Consider the following 16,243-nt stretch of genomic DNA (forward strand, 5'->3'; position numbering starts at 1 on the left):
AAAGTAACTTATTAGTGTCTATATCTTCAGATCCCTGGATCCAGGTGTTCACAGGTAAAGTCATCAGAAATATCCTTCTGCAATTTTAACTGTATTCTCCTCTATATTAAATTCATCTCTACATGGTGGCAAATGGTTACCAGCACTCCACATTTCCATTTTATCAACTCAGCAGTCACAACGGAAAGGAAGCTTCTCCTCCTTAATGACCCTAGCAAATTATTCCACAAGTGTCTCCATGACACATAGATTTGTACCATGGGTCTCTCTTCACCAATTACTGAGGCCAGAGGGATGTAGTGCTTTGCTTGGCCTGCTCGCAGTGCTCACTCCTAGACCCCAGGAGGGAGCCTGCTATGCCCAGACCACTTGAATTGTGTGTCAGGAAAGAGAAGAGATGGTTTTCCAAAAAAAAACTAGGAAGCCATTATGTAAAAGGAAATGGGTGCAGGGCAGGAAACTCTAAAGGAAAGCAACCTTAGAAAACTGAGCAGAGGGCAGCTTATGAAGTAGACATCAGTAAACAATAGCTAGAATTCAGTGGAAGCAATTCAGAGATAACAGGGAGGAGAACAAGCTGGACAGGACCACACAAGAGACTTTGAAGCATGGACTCAGGCAACTGACTCCATTGAGCAATGCAAGACGAACCCCAATACTCTGAGATCAGTGGACTTTGCTTTTCTCTTCTTCTTCTCAGTGCTGTCCATTATCATAGTCACTAGCCATACATGGCTAATTAATTAAAATTAAATAAAATTAAAAATTCAGTTCTCACTTGCACTGTCCACATTTCAAGTGCTCAATAACCACATGTGACTAAGAACTACCATATGATAAAGCACAGAATAGAATATTTTCAGCACAGCAGAAAGTTCTATTAGGTAGTGCTGGATTAAACTATCACTTCCATCATTTCAGTTAATTTTCCCAAGAAACATATGTGCTCAGATATCACACTTTTCTGTTGCTGTTCAATTTAAAATAATGAGAAAATGAGAGTAGAATTATTCTGTTAATGATAGAGCCAATATAGAATCTCCAACAAGAGGCTTAAGCTCCAACCTGAAATTAAATTAAAAATGTTGATTATCTATCCATTGCTCCACCTAGCCCCCTGCGTGCTCTCTTTTATCTTTTCCTCTAAGCATGTCTTGTCAAGTTGGAAAATAAGTTGTGATTATGGGAAACCAGTCAGGTTGATTAACAGACACCAATTAAGTATCTACTGAAAGGAGAGAAGAATATGTTGGTTAATTCTGGCTTTGGAGCTCCATGGCCCTCGACTGGTATTATGCAGATCTCCAGCAGGGTTTTAGGAAACAATTCTCCAATTGCTTCTGTCAGTGACCCATCATGCACCCTGGATGGCCCTGAGAGCATGCTGGGAAACCTGGAGTTCTGGGACTGAATCTTCCTGTACCTGAGAACAAATATTTACAATGGCCACATTCCCAGATGGCACCATTGGTTTCCTATCTTAAGGGAAATTTCATGCTACATAAAGGACGTCCTTTGGATTTTATAAACATAGTGGAGAGGATTTTGGAGTGAGTCTGAGTGTCCAGCAGGAGAGAAAAAGAGGGCAATGGGATGGCAGCCATCATTTACTGAGCTCCTGCTATGGGCACACTCTATGCCAGAGACATGACAACCAAGGTCTTTAATCTAAGTACCAGATACATATAGGGATTATGTAGGGATGTCAGGAAGGGATCATGCCCAATGGTACTGACAACAAAACTAAGACTCAGTGAGGTCAAGCAATTGTACGAACATTTCAAATTTATCATTAAGTGACAAAGGTGGGATATAAACCCATCATTGGCTGATACCAGTTTCAAGTTCCTCACGACCTTGTACTCCTGCAGTATTTGCTGTAAGACGATCAAGCCTGGCCCTTTGGTTAGGACCACCTCCTCCACTTACTCAGAAGTCCACACAGACTCCAGCTGGTAAGTTCTAGGATGCTGGGCAATGCACAGATTGGAGGTTTGTTACCTTTGCCTGGGGCATATAGGTAAGGATCTTGACCCAGTTCTTGTGCCCATGTATTCATTGAGTCATTTTCTTCCAGCAAACAGTTATGGAGAATCTATTATGCATCAGGTGCTGGGGATATAGAACTGAGTAAATAAATCATGGACTCTGCCTTCAAATAGCTCATGATATCTTGTGCTATATAGATATTTCAGTCAACTATCACAAAGCAGAGAGGCAGGTGTAATGATAGAAGGAAACACAGGATTCTGTGCAGCAGTGTCCCAAAGGTGGAAGGAGCAGGGAGGAGAAGGGAGAGGAAGAAGCAGCCAGGAGCAGGCAATGGAGGGATGAAATTAAAAATGATAATAGACTTGAGGCCCCTGAGTGACTCAGTCGGTTAAGCACCCAACTCTTGGTTTCAGCTCCTTTCTTTACCTCATTTCCATTATTTTGGCTTTTTACTACCTTTTTTCTATACCATTTATCAAAATTTTGTTTGAATCTATTTCACTTAGTATTTTGTAATTTAGTCTTCATTTCTGAAATAATTTTAATTGTTTTTTGCCCCCCCCTTTTTTTGGTTCAACAAACTATCCTTTCAATTTTTCCCCTGTTTTTAAAAATCTCTTTCCATTTTTTGTTTTTTGAATTTCTGATTCAAGGTGATTTGTTATATTCCCAAATGCTTGCCTGTGTATATTTGACTTAATTTTGCAATGTTGTCTTGTAGGGTTTTTTTCTTCATGACTTTTTTTCTTTTTCTTTTTCTTTTTCTTTCTTTTTATTTTCTTTTTTCAAGGACAATTTTCATCAACTGAAATTTGTTGACTTTTGTTTCCTGATTTTTTAAAATAGCTTTGAATAGACTTTTTAAATGTCTTCCCTTGATTTTCAAATATCTTTTTTTTTTTTGTATTTAGAACATTTCTAATTCAGCATTGCCCTCTTCTGCCAGTATAGCAAAGTCCAATTCCTTAGAAGAGTGTGTGTGTGTGTGTGTGTGTGTGTGTGTGTGTGTATACATGATATGGGGAGATGTTCTGTGTCCACTATTCATTGGGTTTTTGCTTGTTTGTTGTCTGGAACAACCTCAAAATTTTCCATTTGGCTTCTTTTCTCTTTCACCATTCAGTCGTGAAGAGAGTCCTCTCCCTTCCTTTTTGCATCTTCTCCCTGAAGTTATGCCTTTCAAAAACTAGCATTTCAAGTCAGGTGCACTTTTAAGCACCTTTTTTTGACATCAATAATCAGATCTATCAATAAATATTTTTAGTATTTTCACACATACGGTGAACTTTGTCTTTCTGGCTGTGGTTTTAGAACAATTTATGCCCAGCTTTAGTTCCCATCTTCTCTTTTTCTTATAGTGTTTCTCAAATTGCCTTTGCTTATCATCAACAGATTATGGTGAGAGTCTGAGTGAGAGCTCACTGAAATTTGGTAATTTTTACTTCTGTAATTATCCTGAAGTTTACTAATTATCTGTGTGCTAGTTATACTGAGATTGTGAGTTTTGTGTGGTTTTATTTTTCTTCTTGTTGTTCTGTATTATTTTTACAGGTTATATGGCTTGTGTAGCTCTAGGTAGCAGCTATTATTTTCAACTACCCAGAAGCTCCCCATGTAATACTGTTCAACAACACTACAATTTTATTATCCAAGACAAAAATTTTGAGGCAGTTTGAGCAGTATACCCCCAAATCATGCACCTGGCAACTGACAGAAGCTGAGAACAATAGAGTGTAGTGATAAGAGCCCAAACTGTAGGATAAAATAAGTCTGATTTTAAGTACTGGCATTCTAGCTGTGTGATCATCTACAATTTATTTAACTGCTCTAAACCATCCATACCCACATTAAACAAATGGAGATTATAGTACTTACTCCTTGGTTCTTCAGTGCAACCTAAAAGAGACAACTTTTTAAAGTCTCAATTATGATACAACTCAATAGATATAAATGGAAGTCTCTTTTCCCAAAAATGTTCTCTTTACAACTTTTTTTTCCCCCAGATTTCTACAATATCCTCTGCCAGTCCTATCAGAAAGAATTTTGACCAACCCAATCTTGACTCGCTCCAGGGAAGAGTTAAGTTCAACCTAGCATGTGAGTATGAAACATGGCTCTCATATTTTTAAAACATCAAAAGTAATATATCAGATTCAGAAGGGAATTTCAGAATGGTCTACTCTCCCATTGGATGCTTCAACTGCTCCATAAGATCCCAGCAATTGATTATTCATTTCATTTTTTTCATTTTGTGGATCTCCAATTGCAAATAAAAATAATACTATTTCCTCAACAGCCTATTTTTTCTTATGTTAAACTGACATCTTCCTCCCTTCAACCTTCATTCACTGGATCCAGTCTCGCCAACTAAAAGTTATTGTAATAATTTTACTTCTCAGTGATCCAAGGACCTCCAAAATAGATTTGGATCACTGGAGGTGTTATTTGAAACCAAGCACTCCATTAAGCCTTTCTCCCAAGACTGTGAAGGCTTCATTGTTTTGGTGATTGGTTCTGCTCTATTTGCAGAAATAAGTGGGCTTCTGCATGATTGTCCCTAGGATAGATTATACGATGAAGACGTTTTCCCCTGTTTACTAAGTGTACCAGACCCCTCTAAGAAATGTCCACTTTGGAGCTTCTCTGGAATTCTGACCTTCCATATGGCACAGCATCTGTGGCAGTGGTTTCTTTTTATGTAAGCTAGAGTGCATTATCTAGTTATAGGATAGAGACGTGTGCCAGGGCTCAGGACAAGTAATGAACACTATTATTCTTTTTCTCTAATGTTTTCTCTTATTAGACTTTTTTTTGAGATGGGTTTTCTCACTCTTGCTCTCATTCTCCCCATCCCTGGTAGCATTTTATTCTATTTGATTGAGTAGGTCAGTTATATAAACTGATGAGTCGCACAGAAAAATGACACAAATATAAAGGCAACTTTCATCAAGCAACTTTTATAATGGCCCCAAGTTTGAGATATAGTTCCAAGTGGATATCATGGAACCCCATTATAGTAGTAAACATAGTAATAAACATGACTATGGGACTAAAAATAGCAGAATTTTGTCTAGTTGAGTTGTTACTTGTAGACCTCCCTTACCCATCATGATTTCACCCCTTCACCACTTCAGGCCCCATGTCATACGTTGTTCATCTAGCCAACACAATCACCAAACTCATAAAGCATCTGATATTCTAACTTCCCCAAACCAGTGATTATCATTCACAAAACTGAGGTATTGATAATAGCAATAATAATAATAATAATGATAGATCGGTTTTAGTGAGTACTGTGTGTCTACTGGGTTAAATGCTTTGTATTCATTATTTAATTTGATCACCACAAAAGTCCTGTAAGTATTCCATAGACCATGCCTTTTCCTAAATTTACCTTAAAATATCTCTCTCTTCACCAAGCTTTTCGAAAGAGTCTCTACTTCATGACTTTCTTTGGCAGCCAGTTGGTATTTGGCTCCTCGCCCTCACCATTCTGTTAAAAACTCATCACCAAGAATCATTTTATGGACCAATTATTATCCTGTTGGACCTTTCTTGAAGACTAATGTTGTTGACCACTGCCTTGTTCATGCAATTTTCTAACAAGTATTATTATCCCCATTTTACAGATGAAGAAATCAAGGCTTCATTGCCCAAGGTCATACAACTAGCAAGTCAAAGAGCCAGGTTTTATAGAGAGTTCAAGTCCTTTGCCTCACTAGACAATCCCATATCTCAAAATTTAAACCACATACTTCCTTAACCAACTTTAGTCCATAGATATTCACTTCATTTCTGTGGCTCTTCTTTAAGATTGAGGTTCCAGGATCATAAACTAAAATTATGAATTTTTACTCACAACAGTCTTTAGGTAACCATACTTCCTTGAATGACGGTAATCTCTCCAAGTCCCTCAATCTGCTTTTCCCTGATCTCAGTGTTCTATTTTCCCTATTTACCCAGCACCAGATACAGAGTCAATCAGTCACTCTATTTCTGAATAGTTGCCCTCTGCTGAGAAAGGATATCATTTCAGCAACATCTTCAGTGCTCTTACAATTAATATTCCCATCTATTCCCTTTATCTCTTTCCCTAAGCCCAACACTCCACTTCTGCCCCTTTACTTTCAACAGATGATGAAGCCTTTTACTTCTTCAATATAATAGAGGCCACAGGAGTATGAAACAAGCACATTTATCTCACTTCTTTCTCCAAAATTATATTTATTCATCTTCTTCTTCCTACACCTATACCTCAAAATTAGCTGTATGTTAGAATCCCATTAGAAAATTATAAAATTCCCAATACCCAAGCAGAACTTTAGACCAAATAATCCAGCATCTCCTGGAGGTAGGATCTAGACATTGATATATTTTTAAAGCACCTCAGTTGATTCCAATAAACAGTCAAATTTATGGACCACTGCTCTAATTTCAAATATTCTTATAAGAATGTCCCAAACCAGCATGATTATAAGGGTCAATTGTGATGCTTATTATACATTGAAATCCCCTGATCCCTCTGGTGGATCTTCTAAATCTACTAATTTAGAAGTTCTGAACTGGGGACCAAGAACATTTTTCACAAATACTCACAGATAATTCTTGTTTATAGGGTAATTTGGAAATGCCATTCCAAACTTTTCTGTATTTCCTCCTTGATATATTCATTCTCTATCAGCTTTTCATTTGAGCTCAAATATCTTTAAGTATTTTTCATTCTTGATCATCTTCCTTCTGCTATATATCTTCCTAAAATTACAAACATACCTCTCTTCTCCTTTTATCATCAAAAGTCTTGACAGTGTCTCCCATTCAGTTTTCAACTGAGGATAACCTGGCTTCTATCCACACTGTTTTTTTAACTCAGGATTGCCAAGAATTACCCCAAAGCCTTTTCTGTTCTGTTTGGCTTTCAATTAAATTCACGTCCTTGTAGCATTTGCCATTAGCCATCCCCCTATTCCAGAAATACTATTCTCCCTTGATTTTTCTCCTACTTCCTTGACCAGTCTTCCCCTGTCTTTTTTTAGTGATTCAGCCCTCTCTGTCATCCCCATTAGTATTTTTTATAGAATTCTATTTTTTCACTGTTCTTCTCAATCACAATCTCTTTGGGTTTTCTCATCCATTCTGTGGGCTTCAAACCATAGCTACATATGGATTAGTTTCAAAGTTATACGTCCAAAAATGCAAAAAGAGAGGAGGACCAAGATGGCAGAGGAGTCGGAGTTCAGCTAGATAGTTATTAAACCATTCTGAACACCTATAAACTCAACAGGAGATCAAAGAGAAGAAGAGTAGCAATTCCAGGGACAGAAAAGTGATGCCTTTCTGGAAGGTAGGATGTGCAAAGTGAATCCAAGGTGATATATATGAAGAGAAACCGAGGGGGGAAGGGACAGCTCAGGCAAGCAGTAGAGCAGCTGAACACAAAATCAGAACTTTTAGAAGTCTGCTCCATGGAGGGACATTGCTCCAGAGGCTAACAAAGGAGTGGAACACTTGGGGGGACAGTGTGATCTCAGGTCTCTCAGGGTCACAGAAAGACTGAGGGTGTCTGAGTGTGGCAGAGCTGCCAGGTATCGGAGTGGGGAAACTGGGTGCAGAGACAGAGCTGAGGAGGGTCTCTCAGCTCAGGGTTAACTTAAACCATGATCCAAGGCACAGTTGGACCACTACTATTCAAGCAGGGACCCCACAAGTGGCAGACCCGGGGAGACTCGCCTTCCTCCCACAAGGGAGTGGCATGGGAGTACGGCAGGAAACTGCTGGGTTTGGAGACTCCAAATGGGGCCATGTTCCAGAGGTAGAAATGCTCGGTCACAGGCCGTGTGAGCTCAGAGAGCGGCCGGAGACCAGGGAGATGGTAGTGATTGAGCGCTTTTCTCTGAGGGCGCAATGAGGAGTGGGACGCCGAGCTCTCATCTCCTCCTGGCTGGAGATTAAGAAGCCGCCATTTTCACTCCCATCCTCCAGAGCTCTATGAAAAGTGTTCAGGGAACAAAAACTCTGGAGCAAACCCAAGAAGATTACTTAGCCTGGCTTCTGGCAAGGGCGGTGCAATTCCACCTCATGTAAAGACATTTGAGAATCGCCACAAAAGACCTCTCCCCCAGAAGATTAGCAAGAACATCCAGCCAAGACCAAGTTCATCCATCAATGAGAACTGGGGAACTCCAGAGCTAGGGGAATGTAGCACATAGAATACATGGTTTTTTCCCCATGAGTCTTTAGTTTTTCAAAGTTAAATTTTTTTAATTTTTTATTCTATTTTTAAAAAAACTTTCCTCTTTCCTATTTTAACCTTTTTAAACTATTTTATCTTATCAATACCTTTTTAAAAATCTTCTTTAATTTTTATTGTTATAGTAATAGTCTATCCCTTCCTTGTATTTAACCTTTTTTTGTATACATATAAGTTTTTCTTTCATTAAAATTTTGGGATATTTTTTTTTTCCTAATAGAACATAATATACCCTAAATCTAATATACACCTTTGTTCTAGTCTCCAGCCTGATCACATTATTTCCTCTTTTCTTTTTTCTTTCTTTTTTTAACCAACTTCTTATTTTAACAGTTCCTTTTTTAGAAGCTTTTTAAATTTTCATCTTTACAGTCATATTCCATCCCTCCATTTTGTTTACCCTTATTTGTGTGTGTGTGTGTGTTTGTGTGTGCATATATATATATGTTTTTCTTTCTTTAAAATTTTGGAGGCACTTTCTTCTAACAGACCAAAACATACGCAAAATCAAGTGTGTGGAATGTGGTTTTGTTCTATTCACCAGTTTAACTAACTAACTAATTATATATATAAATATATATATACTTATATATTTATATATATATTTCTTTTTTCCCCTTTCTTCTCCCCTAGTTTCATGTCTCTTCTGATTTGGTTAATGTATGTTTTTCTGGGTCATTGCTACCCTTCTAGTATTTTGTTCTCTCATTCATCTATTCTTCTCTGGATGAAGAGACAAGACAGAAAAAGTCACCTCAAAAGCACAAAAGTAACAGAACAGAAAGAAACAGAGACAATATACAACATACAGTCACCTTACAGACACTATACAGGCAATATATACAATATACAGACAATGCACAGTCACCGTACAGGCAATACAATGGCACTAAACTCATATCTTTCAGTAGTTACCCTGAATGCAAATGGGTTAAATGCCCCAATCAAAAGACACAGGGTATAAGAATGGATAAAAAAAAAAAAAAAACAAGACCCATCAATATGCTGTCTGCAAGAAATTCATTTTAGACCCAAGGACACCATCAGATTTAAAGTGAGGGGGTAAAAAACAATTTACCATGCTAATGGACATCAAAAGAAAACTGGGGTGGCAATCCTTATACCAGGTAAATTAAATTTTAAGCCAAAAAAGTATAAGAAGAGATAAGGAAGGACATTATATCACACTTAAAGGGTCTATCCAACAAGAAGATTTAACAATTTTAAGTATCTATGTCCCTAACATGGGAGCAGCCAACTATATAAGCCAATTAATAACAAAATCAAAGAAACACATCAACAATAATACAATAATAGTAGGGGACTTTAACATACCCCTAACTGACATGGACAGATCATCGAAGCAAAGACCAACAAGGAAATAAAGGCCTTAAATGACACACTGGACCAGATGGACATCACAGATCTATTCAGAACATTCCATCACAAAACAGCAGAATACACATTCTTCTCTAGGGCATATGGAACAGTCTCCAGAATAGATCATATCCTGGGTCACAAATCAGGTCTCAAGCAGTTCCAAAAGATTGGGATCATTCCCTGCATATTTTCAGACCACAATGTTTTGAAACTAGAACTCAACCATAAGAGGAAAGTTGGAAAGAACTCAAATATATGGAGGCTAAAAAGCATCTTACAGAACGAATGAATGAATGAATCACTGAGGAAATTAAAGAAGAATTTAAAAAATTCATGGAAACAAATGAAAATGAAAAAACAACTCTTCAAAATCTTTGGGACGCAGCAAAGGTGGTCCTGAGAGGAAAGTATATAGCACTACAAGCCTTTCTCAAGAAACAAGGAAGGTCTCAAGTACACAATCTAACCCTACACCTACATAAGCTGGAGAAAGAATAGCAAAGAAAGCCTAAACCCAGCAGCAGAAGAGAAATAATAAGGATCAGAGCAGGAATCAATGAAATAGAAACCAAAAGAACTACTGTAGAACAGATCAACAAAACTAGGAGCTGGTTCTTTGAAAGAATCAGTAAGACTGATAAAACCCTGGCCAGATTTATCAAAAAGAAAAGAGAAAGGACCTAAATTAATAAAATCATGAATGAAAGAAGAGAGATCACAACCAACACCAAAGAAATACAAACTATTATAAAAACATATAATGAGCAACTATACACCAGCAAATTTGACAATCTGGAAGAAATGGATGCATTTCTAGAAATATATAAACTGCCAAAACTGAACCTGGAAGACATAGAAAACCTGAACAGACCATAACCAGTAAGGAGATTGAAGGAGTCATCAAAAATTTCCCAAGAAGAGCCCAGGGCCAGACAGCTTCCCAGAGAATTCTACCAAACATGTAAAGAATTAATACCTATTGTCCTGAAACTGTTCCAAAAAAATAGGAATGGAAGAAAAACCTCCAAACTTATTTTATGAAGCCAGGATTACCTTGATCCCAAAACCAGACAAAGACCCCATCAAAAAGGAGAATTACAGCCAATATCCTTGATGAACACAGATGCAAAAATTCTCACCAAAATACTAACCAATAGGATCCAACAGTACATTAAAAGGATTATTCACCACGACCAAGTGGGATTTATTCCTTGGCTGCACGGTTGGTTCAACATCTGCAAATCAGTCAATGTGATACAGTACATTAATAAAGGAAAGAACAAGGAACATATGATACTCTCAATAGATGCTGAAAAAACATTTGACAAAGTATAGCATCCTTTCTTGATCAAAACTCTTCACAGTATAGGAATTAGAGGGCACATACCTCGGTATCATCAAAGCAATCTATGAAAAACCCACAGTAAATATCATTCTCAAAGGGAGAAAAACTCCCAGTTTTTCCCCTAAGGTCAGGAACATGGCAGGGCTGTCGACTATCACCACTGCTATTCAACATAGTACTAGAAATCATCAACAATCAGACAAAAAGAAATCAAAGACATTTGAATTGGCAAAGAAGAAGTCAAACTCTCACTCTTTGCACGTGATCTGATACTTTATGTGGAAAACCCAAAAGACACCACTCCAAAACTGCTAAAACTCATACAGGAATTCAGTAAAGCATTAGGGTATAAAATCAATGCACAGAAATCAGTTGCATTTCTATACACCAACAACAAGAGAGTAGAAAGGGAAATCAAAGAGTTGATTCCATTTACAATTGCACCCAAACCATAAGATACCTTAGGAATAAATCTAAGAAAAGAGGCCAAGAATCTGTGCTCAAAAACTATAAAGTATTCATGGAATAAATTGAGAAAGGCACAAAGAAATGGAAAAATGATCCACGCTCATGGATTGGAAGAACAAATATTGTGAAAATGTCTATGCTACTTAGAGCAATCTACACATTTAATCCAATCCCTATCAAAATACCATTAACTCTTTTCAAAGAAATGGAACAAATAATCCTAAAATTTATATGGAACCAGAAAAGACCCTGAATAGCCAGAGGAATGTTGAAAAAGAAAACCAAAGTTGTCAGTATCACAATTCCAGACTTTAAGCTCTATTACAAAGCTGTCATCATCAAGACAGTATGGTGCTGGCACAAAAACAGACACACAGAGCATCAGTGTAACAGAATAGAGAGCCCAGAATTGGAGCCTCAATTCTATGGTCAACTAATCTTCAACAAAGCAGAAAAGAATGTCCATTGGGAAAAGAAAGCCTCTTCAACAAATGGTGTTGGGAAAATTGGACAGCCCCATGCAGAAGAATGAAACTGAAACATCTCCTTATACCACACATGAAAATCGACTCAAATGGGTGAAAGACCTCAGTGTGAGACAGGAATCCATCAAAATCCTTGAGGAGAACACAGGCACCAAGCTCTTTGACCTCAGCCACAGCAACTTCTTCCTAGGAACATTGCCAAAGACAAGGGAAACAAGGGCAAAAATGAACTACTGGGACTTGATCAAGATCAAAAACTTTTGAACAGCAAAGGGAACAGTCAACAAAACCAAAGACAACTGATAGAATGGGAGAAGATATTTGCAAATGACATATCAGACAAAGGGCTAGTATCCAAAATGTATAAGGAAATTATCAAACTCAACACCCAAAGAACATATAATCTGATCAAGAAATGGGCAGTCACGAATAGACATTTCTGCAAAGAAGACATCCAAATGGCCAAGAGACACATGAAAAAGTGCTCAACATCACTCAGCACAGGGAGATACAGGTCAAAACCTCAGTGAGATATCACCTCACACCAGTCAGAATGGCTAAAATTAACCAGTCAGGAAACGACAGGTGTTGGCAAGGATGCAGAGAAAGGGGAACCCTTCTACATTGTTGGTGGGAATGCAAACTGGTGCAGCCATTCTCAAAAACAGTATGGAGGTTCCTTAAAAAGTTGAAAATAGAGCTACCCTATCACCCAGCAATTACACTACTGGGTATTTACCCTAAAGATACAAATGTAGTGATCTGAAGGGGCACATGCACTTGAATGTTTATAGCAACAATGTCCACAATAGCCAAACTATAGAAAGAGCCTAGATGTCCATCAACAGAAGAATGGATAAATAAGATGTGTGTGTGTGTGTGTGTGTGTGTGTGTGTGTGTGTGTATACATATATACATATATATTTATATATGAATGAAATGGAATACCATGTAGCCATCAAAAAATGAAATCTTGTCATTTGCAACAATGTGGGTGGAACTAGAGGGTATTATGCTAAGTGAAATAAGTCAATAAAAGAAAGGAAACTATCATATGATCTCTCTGATATGAGGAATTTGAGAGGCAGGGCGGGGGGCCATGGGGGAAAAGGAGAGAAAAATGAAACAAGATGGGACTGGGGAAGGAGACAAACCATAAGAGACTCTTAATCTCTGGAAACAAACTGAGGGTTGCTGGAGGGGGGAGGGATAGGGTGGCTGGGTTATGGACATTGGGGAGGGTATGTTCTATGGTGAGTGCTGTGAATTGTTAAGACTGATGATTCACAGACCTGTACCCCTAAAACAAATACTACATTATATGTTAATAAAAAAAAATAATTTAAAAAATTATATGTCCGGTTCTTAGCTCTACATCATTAAATTCAACAAGCCACCAGTTAATCTGTAGGTGTTCTCAATTCATCATACCCCAATGTAAACTCAGTATCACTCTGCCTATATCATCTTCTGTCTTTGTTACTTCTGTTAATATCACCTTGCTTTGAATGACCCAGCTAGAATTCTTGGAATAATTCCTGGTGTTATTGATTGTATCTGAGTTTATATGAGGCCATATATTATTAAATCTCCTCACAGTGGCACCATACGAAACTGAGGAATGATCTCCCATGTACCTCACATGACCAATTTGCCCCAACCATATTTCCAGTTCTGTATTCTGACCTCCACCAACTTTCATGAGCTTCTCACCTCAGTGATCCAATGCCTCACTCTTACCTTTGGATCATCTTCCATGCTTGGCTTTTACAGACTGTTTCCATGGTGATATTCTTGGCTATCCTCTTAGACTAAATTTCTCCCTTGGCTGTGCTGTCTTAGTTGGCCCTGTGCAAATTTTTCTCAAAGTCCTACACTCCCCCAGGACCAACTTTCTTGGAACTGATGCCAAGGTAACCCTTTAGCCTTATATGTCCTATCCATAAGAGCAAGAGCTTGATAGATTATATTTATGAAACATTTCTCACATCTTTGTTCTTCTCTGTATTCCCTGATCAATCTTAACCCAGGATTTTATTCTTTTTGCCTGGAACTATTATAATAGTCTCTGGCTAGTTTTTCCTTGTCTCCAGCCATCTGATTGCATTATTCTTCTGCTTAAAATCATTAACTGCTTCTTATTGCCTATAGATGAAAAAATATGAATTCCTTAGCTTGCCATACAAATCCATTCCCCTGTTCCATCTGTAACTTTCTAGTCCTTTCTGCAGCAAATTTGTCCCCTAAAGTCTCCTTCTCTGTTCCTTGCCTCTCTCATTTCACCAGTAATATCTGTTTCTAGATATCTCTCTTTCTTACACACACAGACACACACTACACTCTGGATACACTCAATCTATAACGTCTTTACCCACTTTACCCACTTAAAGCTTCTTGAAAGTGTAGCCCCAAAATCTCCTGTTTTCTGTCATTTTTTCTGAACTTTTTGCCCTAGGAAGAATTTATTACTTTCATCTGTGTTATTTATTTATTTTATTTTATTTATTTTATTTTATTGTATATCTGTATATACTTTATATACAGATATCAAGAGACGGCATGAACAGGAGGAGAGGGAGAAGCAGGCTCCCCACTGAGCAGGGAGCCTGATGTGGGGCTCGATCCCAGGATCCCGGGATTATACTCTGAGTCAAGAGCAGATGCCCAACTGACTGAGCCACCCAGGCACCTTCATCTGTGTTTTTTAATTACAGCACCTAATAGATTGTATTATAGTCATGCACACAAATAGTGATCTTCTCCATTATACTGCAAAGTCTTCAAAGGCAAGGACTGGTTGGTTCCCTCTTTTTCCTCTAACAGCTAACGCTGTGCCTGACAAATACAGAGAACTCCATGAATGTTAGTTCGGTGCATGGAATCGCTACAATCTTTTTGGTCAGGGGTGTGCAAACTGCAGCTAGCAGACCAAATCTGGTTCACAGTCTGTTATTATAAACAAAGGTTTTCTTGGAACACAACCACACCTGTTAATTTACATATTTCCTATGACTCTTTTCATGCTATAATGGTAGAGTTCAGTAGTAGCAACAGGGATGATAAGGTCTGTAAAGCCTAAAATATTTACTATTTGACCTTTACAGAAAAGGATTTGATGACTCCTGCTTCTGGTCACTGAAGAGTGTTCTTAGTAAATGTTAAATGCAATTGTATATAAAAAATAAAATTTTTATCTTTGATATCATTGTTCCAATTTGTTCTAATTTGTTCATGCTGGAGCCTATGCCTTTAATTGCATCAAGGGTAGAATGTTCCAGTAAGTGAGAAAAAATATTTCTGTCCAAGAATCTCTCAAGCTTCTCATTTCCTTCTTTGAGAGTTCTTTTCTCCTGCCATGAGGCCCTTCTCTTATTTTGCTGAACCATTGGATGGTTTGGAAAAAAATTGCTCTGGAATCATAGGCTTAGAAGATTTAAAATAAGGCAAAATACTTCTCCTGGGAAATATATTAAAAACTCTGTGTATTTATGGCTTTCCCTAGCCTAGATTCATCAGTCTAAAGTAATCAGCCAGCACCACTGGGAAGAGTAGGCTTCCCGGCTGGTGCGGGAAGAGTAGGCTTCCCGGCTGGTGCGGGAAGAGTAGGCTTCCCGGCTGGTGCAGGAAGAGACATATTCCGTGAAAGCCTTGTGTCCTTACTCGTTGCTTTGGCAGGGTGTTAATGGGATTACCCACGCTTCATTTGGAGAAGGCTTGGCCCAGAATATATATCTGGATTGTACCTGAATACCAAAGAAGAGCTTCCTACATCATAAACATCCCTGAGCCCTTGCATAGATGTTAAAACCTTGGGTGCCTTTGTTGTGGTCCTTAATTCTGTTAATCGCCCTAGGTAAAGATTAGCTGCTCTTGTCAATTTAATTCAGCTTCAAACAAAGCAACAAGGTCACTATTTTTTCCCCTTCTCTCTCTCTCTCCCTCTCTCTCTCTTTGCCAGCAAACAGGATTGAGTTGTCATGTAGCTCTAATAGGCAGCGCGGGGAATCGTTAGCCCACCTCAACGCCCTGACTGATGGGCACTTCACTTCAATCATCTGCCTGAGCAGGAGTGGCCCAGTACTATTGACACTGTGTCAGCTGCGAGAGAAGATGCCTTAATCGGCCTCGACACCCTCTGCATTGATTTGACAAGTTGCTGTAATGACCTTCTTATTTTTCTGAAGGATTACTGTTTACTCGGGAGGTGCTGCTGACTAAATATACTGCATCGTCATGGAAACGCTGATGGTGGAGGCTACCTCCCCAGCAGGCCGGGGGGTGAAGGGGTGGGGGTGGGGGGGAGGGTGACATTGATAGCAGACCGA

Source organism: Enhydra lutris, unplaced genomic scaffold, assembly GCF_002288905.1.
Source record: "Enhydra lutris kenyoni isolate GAN:26980312 unplaced genomic scaffold, ASM228890v2 scaffoldscaffold12, whole genome shotgun sequence".
Classification (NCBI taxonomy): domain Eukaryota; kingdom Metazoa; phylum Chordata; class Mammalia; order Carnivora; family Mustelidae; genus Enhydra; species Enhydra lutris.